Genomic DNA, 14,892 nt, shown 5'->3' on the forward strand with positions numbered 1-14,892 from the left:
TATTCTTCACTCATCCTGTTGACTGTGTGCAGCATTTAACATGAACAACAGAGAACAAAATGTAAGCATGAGTTTTCCTAATTTTGATTTCAGTTTTGATTAAAAGTTAGAATCCAGTGAAGGACTACTTGAAATTGGGAATGTTTAATTGCTGTGACTCATAGCAAAACCTAGATTAGTGGTCAATATTTGAAGATACCAACTTATTAAACTTGAGTATATGCTCCCTGGAGATCTAGAAAACCATAGTCTTGTGAAAGAGTCATTACAAAGGCAGTGGAAATAAAGTGTCATTTGTAATTAAAATGAGGACTTTGGATGTTGTTTTAGGAGAAAAATGCAGTACTCATCTCTTCAAAGTAACTTAATTATAAAGATCATATAGGGGATTAACTGGGTTTTGAGGACATTATTTTAGAAAACAAAATGATGAGATTGAAATATTACAGATGTGCAGATAGCAAAAACTTCCATGGAAACAAATTATCCAATGATAATCCAATTACTTTTGCTTGCAGATCTCCAATCTGTTAATTACCTCCATTTATTTTGAATCAGCTTTCAGCCACTGAGGTTTGTTATTGTCCATTTGAGCCTCTCGTACAATTCAATACATTTTTATTTCATGATTTTCATAGGAAAGACATAGCTACCTATCTCTTCAGCACTCTGATTAGTAGTATGGTCCAGTTCTGACAACATGTTTTGAATTTTTATCATTTTTCTCTGATGTGTAAAGGTAACTTAACAAACACCTTTCAAACTGATTCATTAATCATGGATATGCTGGGAGGTATCAGATACATGAGATTAATTTTGTTAAATATGCAACTGAGCTCAACTGTCTAGGTAAGATAGAGTGATTATAAAGAATTATGTGTAAAGTTAAACAGTAGGCACGTTCCCATACCACATTATTACTATGGTCTGGTGTTTGCATCTTTGCCCATGCTATTTCCTTCCTAGGTATGACACTGCCTTAAATACACAAGTTTTTTTGTTGTTGTTGTTATTCACCTGTTTCTATAAAGGCAATATAAATCTTCTCCTTTATGAGGTCTGTTCTAGTTGTCTAGTTTCTGTGGTTAAGAGTCTGTTTTATTTGTTTCTTCATAAAATACAGTCACTGCAAGATTAATAGCAATGTGTTGTCTTGTTGCTAGGTATTTAATGAATATTAGAGACAAGAGATAGAAGGAAAGTATGTTTGGATGAGCCAAACTCAACACATGCAGTCTATAATCAACAGATAAAATTTAATATATGACATTTGAGGTCCATGATCTTAATGGGGGCACTTTATTACATTCTCTCTGATTCAACAGGCGTTCTCAAAAACTGGAAATATTATAACAACTAACTCATAAGTTATTGTGAGAATTGAATGAGCCAGTGTTTAAAAATACTGAAAGCTTACATGTCAGGAGCTATGAGAGTTACAGCAGGTGACAACTAGTATTCAGATGTCAACTCACCAGAAGAATAACTATCTGATGGAGGTTAATTCTGTCCAGACAAGTCTGTAGGACCATTGACTCTGGAAACTGTTGCACACTTTTGTTAAAGCAGCTTGGTGTCTCCCCAATACTTGCATTGTAGCCTGTAATCCCATGTGATGTAAATATATAATCTCATGATTGCATCTCAAGTTTATGGACACATATATCTGTGGATAGTCAGGACAATGATTTTTCATTTAACTATATAGTTTTGATATATAGAAGATATACTGGGACAGGGTTCATAACTGAATGTATTTGTCCCACAAGGACAGTTGACACTTAAAAGCCTGCCCTGTTTTTTTGCTTATTGGGTGACTTCTCCCCATTCTTCAGGAGCCCTGATGAGAAAATTTAGTCACACAGTCAAAAACCTTGCTACTGAAATTCAAATCTCTGCTCTATTCCCTGAGATAATACTTAGAAGCCACCTTCCTGCAATTATATTTTATTTGGTAGAACATTTATTCAGGAGAGGAGTCTTTTTAATGAATCATATTTGGGAGACCATCAAAGATAGGAGTATGGCACATCAGAGCTTGTTTGATTCATCATATTTCCTGATAAAGACACTGAGTATCCACAATTCACCCAGATTGGACTGGAAAAAGTACTAACCTTTGCATATAAGCTGGTAGTTTTGCATCAGTAGGAAGAAAAATAAAGAATATGATTTGAATAGCACATGTGTGAGGTCATTTGGTTACTTCTTAATATAGGAAATTTTATAAGTCCTTTGCTAGTTGAGGCAACTGACCTGAATCTTGTCAAGGAGTCAATAGAGCTGAACTCTGCGGTCCCCCAATACTTATAGTTCCAAATACAGGTTTTTTTTTTCTTTCTAAGTATAGTCCAGACATAATGATTGTGGGAAAGACATATGAAGAAAACTATGAGATCATAGAAGATGTGTTCAAACCACCTCTATTTCATGTACTGCTTAAATTCAATGGTCAAGGGAAATGTACATCAGATTAGACAAAAGCTGGAAAGGCAAGCAGGGTTCATAATTAGAAAGAACATTTTAGGATGCAGGTAAAAGCATGATGGAAAATGTGTGTCATGTGTGAGCTATTGGAGCTACTGTTGAAATTCACAGTGAAGGAGAGAGTGAGAAGAATGAAATTCAACAGAATGGATAACAAGTGAGGAGCTTTGTGCCTTTAAAAATCTAATTTATTTATTTTACAATCTGACCACAGCCTTCCCTCCCTCCTCTCCACCAATACCCTTCCCACTCTTACCTACCACCCTCTAAACCTAGCCCTCCTCAGTATTCACTCAGAAAATGGAGACCTCCCATGGGCATCATCAAAGCATGGCATATCAATTGGCAGGCCAAGCACTTGTTCCTGTATACAGGCTGCAAAAGGCAATCCAAAATGAGTAACAGATTTCCAAGAGCCAATAAAGTTTCATGAATAGCCCCTGCTCCCATTTCTGTGAGTCCCACATACAGACCAATGCACACAATGGTCACATATATGCAGAGGGCCTACTAAGGTTGGCCCCATGTATGACCCATCGTTGCTTATTCAGACTCTGGGAGTTCCCATGAGCCAGGTTCTCAGGAGACATGCAGCCTAGTCTTTAATCAGCATACAGCTATGTGTCCAATTTGTTTCCTTTGGGAAAGGCACCCCTTGAAATGGGCTCTTACTTGGTAGGGACGAATAGACCATGCAACAGTGTAGGAATTTTCAAAATTCATGCAGCTTGTAGGATTTCTTCTCTTTCAAGGTATCATTGCTTCTTTGAGCAGTTTTTACTTTTATTTTGTCAGTTATACATGCAACATCTGTAATTTTCCCTGGAAATTCTGTTCTTTCTTGAATATTTTCCAATAAGATTCAGCAGTGTCCAATTCTTCTCAAATCGCTTATCTGGAATCATGAACTACAATTCCTAATCCTTGGAATTTTTCTGACTGATTAGAGAATGTGAAGTACATATGAGTAAACAACACTTGGAATATTAACCATGTCTCATAGTTCTGGAAAGGAGAGTAGGTCATGCATACACAGAAAAAGGGAAAAGCTTCAGGAATACACATAGTACCAACTGTTGAGAGTAACTTGCCTGGACACCAAGCATATAGAATCAATTATAATATTTTATGATCCAGTGGAGAAAATGCAATGTAAAATTTGGGATTAATCTTTACCATAGACAGGAGTTTATGTTGGAGGGAGAAGTATAGTGTGATGGGAAAATATTGTCTTACTAAAGTCTGCCTTGAGACATAGGACCCTTTTTTAGAAAAGAGGACTATAAAAGCATTTCTTGCAGAACATGAAAGAATTGTTCAGGTTTGAATAGTGTTGTCTTTAAGTCATTCACCTATGTCTGCAACTTTTTAGCTTTGTAAGTGCAAGTAGCTGCCAATTGACAAAAGTGCTGTAAGAGAAGGTTATGTTTGGCTCAATAAACCATGAAAGGGAATGATCTGAGTTTTACAATGATTACTATGTATTTCTTGAAGTATGATATATTTTAAAAAAAACAAAAATATTAGTCAATAATAAATCTGTTCATACAAGCATCATAGAAAAAGAAACTCTTAAAAATCTGTTCTAATGTATAAATAAAGACAGCCTGACATCTATGGGGCAACTTGAGTGCAATCCATCGTGTGTTCAGATTTCTTTCTTGCACCAATGCACTTTGCCAACTCAGGACCTGAAGTCAAGCCAAGGCTGGACACCAGCATCAGGATTGTGGGTTTTGTGGGCCCTCCTAAAATGTTCCTGATTCCCTGGTTTTCCTGCAATACCTTCTCCCTCTCCTGAACAGGTCTCTCTGAGTTTGGCCCAATGTTTGGCCATGGGTCTCTGAATTTGTTTCCCTTCTTCAGTGGATGAAGACTTTCCAACGAAAACGGGGCTAATCTACAATCCTGTAACCGGGAATAGCCTGTTCAGGCTATGCATCCACTGATGCCAAGAGTCTTAGTTGGGGCCAGCCTTGTAGACACAGGGTAGTTTCCTTAACATTAGGTTTCCTTCTACCAGACTCGGTAAAGCACCCTGTCCATTCATCTTTCTCAGCACTCCTTCCTCTGTCCACACTCCAACCTGATCACACAAGTTCTTATGCCCACACACCTCCATTCCAACAAGAAGACCTCTTTTATTTCCCACTCCCATATGCCCCCATTTTGGTGTCACTTGTTACCTAGCTTCTCTGGATATCAAATTATAAGTGAATACATACCCTGTATTTAAGGGTCTGTGTTACCTTACTCAGGATGTTTTATAGTTCCGTCTATTTGCCTTCAAATTTCCTGATGCCCATTTTTAACAGCTAATAATACCCCACTGTGTGAAGGAAACACATTTTCTTTATCCATTCTTCAATAAGGGATATCCAGGTTCTTTCTAGCTTCTGGACATTACAAATAAATCTACTATCACAGTTGAGCAAGTTTGCTTATGGTATGACTCAATATCCTCTTGATAAATGCCCAAGAGTAGTATGACTAGGTCTTGAGGTAGACTGATTCCCAATTTCCTGAGAAACTGCTATATTGATTTCCAAAGTGACTATACAAGTTTTCACTCCCACCAAAAATGGTGGAGTGGTTCCCTTGTTTCACCTCCCCCTCAGCATGAGCGGTCATTTGTAGGTTTGATCTTAGCCATTCTGACAGGTATAAGAAAGAATTTCAGAATCATTTTGATTTGCATTTACTTGATTGCTAAGAATGATGAACATATTTTTAAGTGTTTCTTTGTTATTTGAGGTTTTTCCTTTTGAGAATTCTCTGCTTAGGTCAGTACCAAATTTTATAATCGGATTATTTGATTTTTGATGCCTAGTTTCTTGAATTCTTTATATATTTTAGGGATCAGACCCCTTCAGGATGTAAGGTTGGTGAAGATGTTTTCGCTTTGTTTAGACTTCCATTTTGTCCTATTGACAGTGTTCTTTTTCTTACAGAATTTTTCAGTTTCATAAGATCCCATGTACTAATTGTCAATCAATCTTAGTATTTGTACTACTAGTGGTCTATTCAAGAAGTTGAGTCCTATGCAAGTGTGTCCAAGGCTGTTCCCTATTTCTCTATCTGATTCAGTGAGCTGGATTCATGTTGAGATCTTTGACCATCTTGGACTTGAGTTTATATGCGTCATGATAAATATAGATTTATTTGTGTTCTTTTACATGCATTCATCCAGTTATTCCAGCACCATTTGTTGAAGATGCTTACTTTTCTCCATTGTATAGTTTTGGTTTCTTTGTCCAAAAACAAGTGACCATAATTTTGTGGATTTATGTCTGGGTCTCTAGTGCAATTACATTGATCCACCTCTCTGTTTTTACAAAACAGACCTATTTTTATTATAATAGCATTGTAGTAGAGCTAGAAATCAGGGATGATGATGCCTCCAGCAATTCATTTCTGGTAAACAATAGTTTTAGCTATCCTGGGTAATTTTTCCCATATGAAGTTGAATATTGTTCTTTCAAGGTCTGTAAAGAATTGTGTTGGGCTTTTGATGGGGATTTCATTGAATCTGTAGATTGTTTTTGGTAAGATGGAAATTTTTGTTATGTTAATCCTACCAATCCATGAGCATGGGAGATCTTTCCATCTTCTAATATCTACTCCAGACTTAAAGTTATTATCATACTGGCCTTTCATTTGCTTGATTAGAGTTATTCCCAGATATTGTATATTGTTTGTGGCTATTTCTTAGGGTGATATTTCCCTGATTTTTCATATTCATTTTATGATTTGTATATAAAAGAGTAATGTTTTTTTTTTTTTCTTCTTTCGAAGTCCCTCCTACCCACCAGGGCAAAACGCCAGTCCACCTCCAGAGTTGATTTTGTATCCAATTCTTCAACTTCTTGCTTTCCAGTTTGTATCCCCTTGATCTTCTTCTGTTGTCTTATTGCTGTAGCTAGAACTTGGAGTACTATATTGAATAGATATGGAGAAAGTGGACAGCCTTTTCTTCTTAGTGATTTTAGTGAAATCAATTTGAATTTCTTTCCAACTATTTTGATACTGAATGTCAATTTGCTCCATATTGCTTTTATTCTATTTAGGTATTTTCCTTATATCCCCGATCTCTCCAAGACTTGTATTATGAAGGAGAGTTGGATTTTGTAAAAGGCTTTTCAGCATCTCAATGAGATGATCGTATGTTGTTGTTGTTTTTGTTTCACTTTGTTTGTATGGTGGCTTTTCCCATGTTGAACCATCCCCGAATCTCTTGGAAGAAACCCACTTGATCATAGTGGATGATTTTTGTGTGTGTGTGTAGTTTGTGTACCACGATAACTATAGCCTCATAATACGAATATGGCTGGGGCTGGAGAGATGGCTCAGACTTTAGAGCACTGGCTGGTCTTCCAAATGTCCTGAGTTCAATATCCAGCAACTACATGGTGGCTCACAACCATCTTTAATGAGATCTGGTGCCCTCTTCTGGCGTGGAGGTAGAATGTTGTAAACATAATAAATAAACAAATAAAATCTTTTTTAGAAGAAAAAAAAGAATGTGGCAATTTTCCCTCTAATTATATTTTGTGCAATAATTTGAGGAAAAAATGGTATTAACTCTTCCTTGAAAATCTGGTAGAACTCTGCCTTGAAATTATCTGACTTTGGGCTTTTATTTGTCTGGGTTTCCTCGGTGTCTGTTATGGCCCCCTTTTCATTTCTGATTTTGTTAATTTGAGAGTTCCCTCTCTGCCTTTTGGTTAGTTTGGATAAGGGTTTGTCTATCTTGTTGATTTTCCGAGGAAGCAACTTTGTTTGAATGATTCTTTGTATTGTTCTCTTTGTTTCTATTTTATTGATTTTAACCCCCAGTTTGACTATTTCCTCCTCTCAACTCCCCTGGGGTATGTTTTCTTCTTTTTGTTTTGGGCTTTAAGGTGTGATGTCAAGTCACTATTATGAAAGATCTCCAAATTCTTTATGAAAGCACCTAGTGCTATGAACTTTCCTCTTATATCTTTCATTCTGTCACTTAAGTTTTGGTATGTTGTGTAATCATTTTTATTTAACTCTAGGAAGTCTTCAGTTTCTTTTTTTTTTTCTTCCTTGACCCAGTGGTAATTCAATTGAGAGTTGGTCAATTTCTATGACTTTGTTGGCATTCTTTAGTTTGTGTTTTTCTCGAACTCCAACTTTAATCCATGGTGATCTGATAAGATACAAGGAGTTATTCCAACCATTTTATATTTGTTAAGGCTTACTTTGTGATGGAATATGTGCATTTGGCTATATCTATGTCTTGAATTCTCTCAGATTGTGCTACCAGAGCATTCCACAGCCTGTGTTGAGAACTGAGACCTGTCATATATTATGAGAAATTCTTCTATGACGGAAAATCTGTGGGTACATATCAATGTCATCAAGTTACCAATTTAGGTTCAATAAAGCATGGCAGGTTTGCTATGATCTCAGGAGTGTTATTAGTGCAAAAAATTCCACCAAAAATAATTTCTCTAATTTTCTTTCATGTTTGCATGACCAGACTTTCTTTTCTTTTCAAATGTACATTTTTTTCTGTTTTAAAATCTTCAAAAGTACCTCTACATCCTAAAGAAACACAATTCTGTTAGTGGGTGGCTCAATTAAGTTTAGTAAGAAATTTGACCTGCCAGGGTATGTAGAAATCAGCTAAAGTGTAAAAAGATGACATTTTGACACTGGAAAATTGTTTCCCTTCATGTGTAATTAGCAATGTCTCCATAGGCAGCTTAAAAGACTGAGTCAAGTACCCATGAAATCACTCAAGAAGCTAAAGAAATTTGAGTCTTTGTACTAAAACAATACTCTCTTTTCTTGTTTGCCCTGATTATAAAAAAAGAAAAGTAAGAACCATTGGAGAATATTAACAAATTTTAATATTTACTAGTTTACTGTATGGTAAGAATATGTAGCAGCAAATTAGCCCTCCAAACAAATTTTAAATTGCATGGAGTGTTTTGAACTACAGACTATTGTAATCTAGTTTTGTAGAATACTCCTTAACAATATGTGAAGACTTGTCACAGTGATTGGTGACAAACTTAATGGCCATTAGCTAGTCAGGAAGAGGTTTGGCAGGACTTCTTGGGACAGAGAGAATCTAGACAGAAAGAAAGGAATAATTTCCAGGCAGATGCAGAGAAAACATGGTGGGCAGTACAGAGTAAAGGTAATCAAGCCATAGAACACAGATATAAAGATTTGGTTAATTTAAGTTATACATACTAGGCAGGTACAAGTATAAGCTAAGGCCAAGCTTTCATAATTAATAAGAAGTCTCCATGTGGTTATTTGGAGACAGATGTAGATTCCTAGTTCTTCAATCTCTCAGGCTTGGCTCCTTATGGCGGTGCAGCTACAGGCTGCTGCCTATGGGCTGGAGCCAACAGACAATGTCATGCACCAGCACCATATGCTAAGCTAAGCCATGTCATGGCTGACACAGAAGTTTGTGATTTGTCTCATGAAGTCAGAGAATGCTTTAGGTACCCAATAAAGACAGATCTAATTGGGAAAAAACTCTAAGCTGTTTAAAAAACAATGTGTTTTTTTTAAAATGTGCAGAGGCTTAAAAATAGAAAAAAAGAAAATAGATATAGAATATCATAGAAAAATTAGATAATTTAAAAATAATGTAGTCTTTAAAAAGAAAACAAAGTAATGTAAAAATACAAGCCATCTAACAATGGAAAATATTATAACACATGGTGTTTGCACCTTATATGGTGCTTTCTTAATTTTTTTGAATGCTAATGAATAGAGAACAACAGCTGTAGAGAGACATTGGGTTGTGGAAGGGACTGCTGAAATAAATTATTCTGTTTAATTTATGAGTGTCAGGGCTATAAAATTGAAGTTTGAAAATGTATTGCTGTGGTGAAGAGATTGTCCTTTTGTTTCCACATCGAAAAAATCCTGTGAATTCCTACAAGGTTAATAGAGATCAGAAAAGACCCCCTGAAAAATTCTAGTAATACACATAAATATACCTGAAAAAGCCAAATGAGAGGGGACATATATTTTACCTGCTCAAACATAAAATAAAAAAAAATCATTCTTGCCTGGCTTATATACATTGAACAGTCCATACTTGTGTTAATTCATATACCTATGTTACCTTTAAAATCTTGTGTTTTCAGAGCAAGTGGATCTGACACCAATGAAAATGGATGTCCCAGGTGATCCAGCCTCTCAGAGGGACTCTGTTACAGTTTCCTTAGAGTTCTACATACAGAATAGCTTCAGGCTGCTGACTGAGATAGTTCATCCTCATAGGCTATTCTAGCCAGGACTGTATATAAGACTTGTGCTTTAAAACTTCACAGACTGGACAACAAATATTATGGGCAGTTATTTCAAGACAACCATTATCTCAACTTTCTCAGGTTTCCTAAAGATTCTATTACCCCCAGACCACACAAACCCATGTAGAGAATAAAACACCCACATTCCCAAGAGTATACAAGGTGGGTTTTGGTCATTCAATGGGTTATGGATGTTTGTCATTCTTTAGGGAGGTTAGTTACAACTTTTTATTTTGTCCTGATCAGGAAAAAAGCTAAATAAAGGATATTAGATTCAGAGATTGATTCCTGAAGGGAGAAAGATGGAGCCAGTATAAAATGGTGAGATAAAAAAGGGGGATTGTTGAGTCTACATTTGAATAACCCCTAGTCTCAAATATTTTAACGTTGGTATGGATTTTCATATAGTGATATAAATTTAAGGTTACTTTTCTTATACTGGAAGTTTCTATTCTTGTTTAAGGGATTGTTGCTATGCATCTCAGTTTAAAGTTAATGTAAATTTTATTACCTTGAAAGTTATAATAATATGATATGATATGCAAGAGTCATTTAAAACAAACTTATATTTTCAATATAAAGTTGAGTATTATTCTTTCAAGGTCTGTGAAGTATTGGGATGGGGATTCTTCTTGGTTGGAAATGGTCTGAACTGTATTGAACCTGATTGAACTGGTCAGAACCAGATTTAACAAGTCTTAACCAGATTGAACCTGACAGAAAAGGATTGAACCAGTCAAAACTGGATCAACTCGATCAAAATTCGTTTGTACCAGATTGAACTGGTCCAGCTGGGACCCCTTGGAAACAAATTGAGTCTACTGAAATTGTCAGAACTGGATTGAACCAGTTTGAAACTGTCGAAAACTTATTGAATCAGTTTGAATTGGTCAGAATCAGGCAGAACCAGATACAACCAGTTGAAGACATATCAAACCAGTTTGAATATGTTTGGAACCAGATTGAACCAATTTAGGTCAGTCAGAAGTGCATTGAACTAGTTTGAGCTGGTCAAAACCAGATTGAATAAGTCAAAACTGTTCTGAACTTGATTTAACTGGTCAGAATCAGATTGAATTGGTTTGGAATGGTTGGATCCCTTCAGAGCTGGATTGAAATGTTCGAACTATGTGTGAACCTGTTTGAACTTCATTGAGCTGTTTGAATCTGGCTAGAATCAGTTTGAACCTGTCTGAAATGTATTGAACCTGATTGAAATAGTAAGAATCAGATTGAACCAGTTGAAATTGGATCTAACCAATTGAGGCCAGTTTTTACTGGATTGACCAGTCAGAAGTGGTCCAGGTAGAACCAGTCAGAACCAGATTGGGCCTACTGATACCGTTCAGTATAAGACTGAAAGGGATTGAATAGGTTTGCATTGCATTGCATCAGCTGGAACCAGATTGAACCAGTTGGAACCAGATTGAACTGGTTGGAACTGGTCTGACCTGGATTGAGCCCTTTGAAACTGCCTGGAACAAGTTGGAACCAGATTTAATAGGAATGACTGGCTCAAAACTGGTTTGAGCTGGTCGAAACCAGATTGAAACTTTTGATACTGGATTGAACTAAGTAAGTGAAAGAACTGTATGACACAAACAATTCTTAAAATAAAGAAGTTACAGAAGACATCATAAAATGTAAAGATCTCCCAAGCTCTCGGATAGGTAGGATCAACAGAGTAAAATGGCAATTTTACCAAAATAATCTACAGATTCAATCCAATCCCCATCAAAATTCAACACAATTCTTCACAGACCTTGAAAGAATAATACTCAACTATATATAGAAAAACACAAAACCTAGTATAGCTAAAACAATCCTATACAATAAAGGAACATCTGGAGGCATCACTATCCCTGACTTCAAGCCATACTATAGCAGTGAAAGCTGTGGTATTGGCACAAAAAGACAGGTAGACCAATGGAATCCAATTGAAGACTCTGATATTAATCCACACATTTATGAACAACTGATTTGGGGGGAAGAAGCTAAAATTATTCAATGTAAAAAAACAAAGCACATACAATAAATGGTACTTGCCTAACTGGATGCTGGTATGTAAAGATACAAATATATACATATCTATACCATGCCCAAAACGTGACTCCAAATGGATCAAAGACCTCACAATAAATTCAGCCAAACTGAACATCTTAGAAGAAAAAGTGGATAACATCCTCAAATACATTGCCACAGGATACCTATTAATGAACATAACATCAGTATCACAGACACTCAGAATGGCAATTAATAAATGGGACATCCTGAACCTGAGAAGGTTCTGTGAAGCAAAGAACACAATCAGACAAAACAGCGCATACAGAATGAAAATATCTTAACCAACTCCATGTCTGAAAGAGGACTGATCTCCAAAATACTAAAGGAACTGAAGAAACTAGAAATGAAAACACCAATTAATAAATAGGGTACAGATTTAAATAGACAATTCTCAAGAGAGGAATCTCAAATAGCTGAAAGGCACTTAAAATCTTTAGCCATAAGGGAAATGCAAATCAAAACAACTCAGAGATACCATCTTATACTTGTCAGAATGACTAAAATAAAAAAAAAAAACAAAGTAATGAAATCTTATATTAAAGAGGATTTGGAATAAGAGGAACACACCTCCATTGCTGGTGGCAGTGCAAACTTTATAGCCAATTTGGAAATCAGTATGGCAGTTTCTCATAAAATTGAGAATAGACTACCTCAATTTGGCATATAACAAAGGATTCACACTCATCCCAAATGTGCATTTGTTCAACTATGTTCATAGCAAAATTATTTGTAATTGCTATAACCTGTAAGCAACCTAGTTGCCTCTCAACCAAAGAATAGATAAAGAAAATGTGGTACATTTACACAATGGAGTACTATTCAGCAGTAAAAAAACAATGACAACTTGAAATTCACAGGCAAATGGACAGAAAAAAAAAAAAACATCCTGAGTGAGGTAACCCAGACACAGAAAGACAAGCATGACAAGTACACACTAATAAGTGGACACTATGCATAGAGCAAAGTATAACCAGCCTATAATGAACAACCTCAGAGTATCTAGGAAACAAGGAGGAACCCAAGAGAGACATACATTGACTCTCTGAGAAGGGAGAGGGATAAGGTCTCCTGAGTAATTTGGGAGTATGCAGAGGTGGGAAGGAGGGAGGAGAGTGAGTAGGAGAGGAGAGGGCAGGAGAACATGGGGGATCAGGAAGTTTGAGTTGGGAGAAGGACAGAGAAGGAGACCAAGGAAAGAGATATCTTGAAAGATAGAGCCATTACAGGGATAACAAGAAACCTGGCACTAGATAAATTCCCAGGAATCCAAAAGAATGATACACTCTATGTATCTAAGCAATAGTGAAGTGGCTGCCTTAAATGTCCTTCCCATATAATGGCATTGATTACTACCTTACAGGTCATGATAAAGCTTTCCATCCAGTAGCTGATGGAAGCACAAGCAGTGATTCACAGCTAATCACTGAGCTGAACTCCTAGAGTCCAATTGTAGAGAGTGAGGAGTGATTAGCAAAGGGGTCAAGTTCATGTTGGGGAAACCCACAAAAACAGTTGTCCTGAGCAAGTGGGAGCTCAGGATCTCCAGACTGACACCTGGGGAACCTCATAATATTGAACTAGGCCTCCTGAATTTGGGTGACATTGGGGGGCTTGGGCAGTCTATGGGGCCTCAGTCATTTGAACCAATTGTAGATTGTGTTATTTTTTGTTGCTGCAGCTATCAATGTAAAGAAAGGAAACTATTCATAAACAACCCATGTGTAGTTTATTGACAGGAAGAGGGGGGATGATGGGGTTGATTGTCAGCCAACCCAAGAGGAGACAGAGACAGAGAAGGTGGGGGAAGGCTGGACCTTTTAAAGGGAAGGCTGTACATGCATACTGAGGTTTCATGCATGCAGAGTCCTCGTGGAGGCCTTAATGCATGGTGGGTGATGTGGTGATGATGTAGCACATTTTCCTGTGCATTCCCTGCTAGGGTGGAAGACCTGGTGTAAATAGGACAGAATTTGTCGAATGTCAGGAGGTGTCTGTGAGAATGTGGATTGTAGTGTATGAACTCTCTGTGGTGGGTGAGGTAGATCTGGGCCTCCGAGGGCTGCAGCCCTAGCTGCTTCATCAGCCAGCCTGGTTGTTGCCCCTAGAGATAATGGAGCTGTCAGTCTGATGTGTGCAGTAAATAATTTCTATAGTTTTGGGGAGGTGAGAGGCCTTTAGCATGACCATAATATAATCTGAGTTAACTATGTACCCTCTTTTTGTAGTAAGTAGCTCAGGTTCCTTCCAAATAGCTGCATGGGACAGGAGGATATGAAAAACATATTTAGAGTCTGTGTAGACATTTAGAGAATGTCCCTCTGCCAATTGGAAGGCACTGGAGAGGGCTATAAATTCAGCCTGTTGGTTGGTAGTGTGGGCAGGAAGTGCCCATGCTTCCACCACCCTGGTGTCTGACACTATGCCATAGCCTGCTTTACGGATCCCTTCATATAAAAAGGAGTTGTCATCTGTGTACCAGGTATAGGTGGCCTGAGGTAGTATGCCCTCTTGTATGTGTGAAGGATGGGGCAATAATTCCTCCAAGGTTTCAATGCAGGAATGACCTGGAGAATAGTATTAAGTTGAGGTAGAAGATTTGAGCTATTAAGGGGTGGGCAAGATTGGAAGGTAAGTGTGACATCTTCTACCAGTGCCACCTGGAGGAAAGGAACTTGGGAAGGAGGTAGAGTTTGTAAGCCTCTGTAGGTTAGGAGATGAGACAGGTTGTGGTGGGAGAAGACAGTGATGGGTGACCCAAAGGTTAATTTCTTTGACTCACACATAAGGGGCTCAGCAGCTGCTAAAGCACGTATGCAGGATGCCATCCTTGAGTAGTCATGTCTAGCTTCTTTGACAGATATTCTTCAGGGGCAAAAGAAGGTCCTAGCTGGTGATCTAGAACTCCAAGGGGAAATCCTTCTTTTTCTTTTGTGTAGAGGGAGAAAGGATGAGTTAGGTCTGGTAGATGAAGGGCTCGGGCATTAAAAAGAGCCTGTTTAAGTCTCTGAAAGGATTTAGTAACAGGGTAAAGGAG

Source organism: Cricetulus griseus, chromosome 6 (assembly GCF_003668045.3).
Source record: "Cricetulus griseus strain 17A/GY chromosome 6, alternate assembly CriGri-PICRH-1.0, whole genome shotgun sequence".
Lineage (NCBI taxonomy): Eukaryota > Metazoa > Chordata > Mammalia > Rodentia > Cricetidae > Cricetulus > Cricetulus griseus.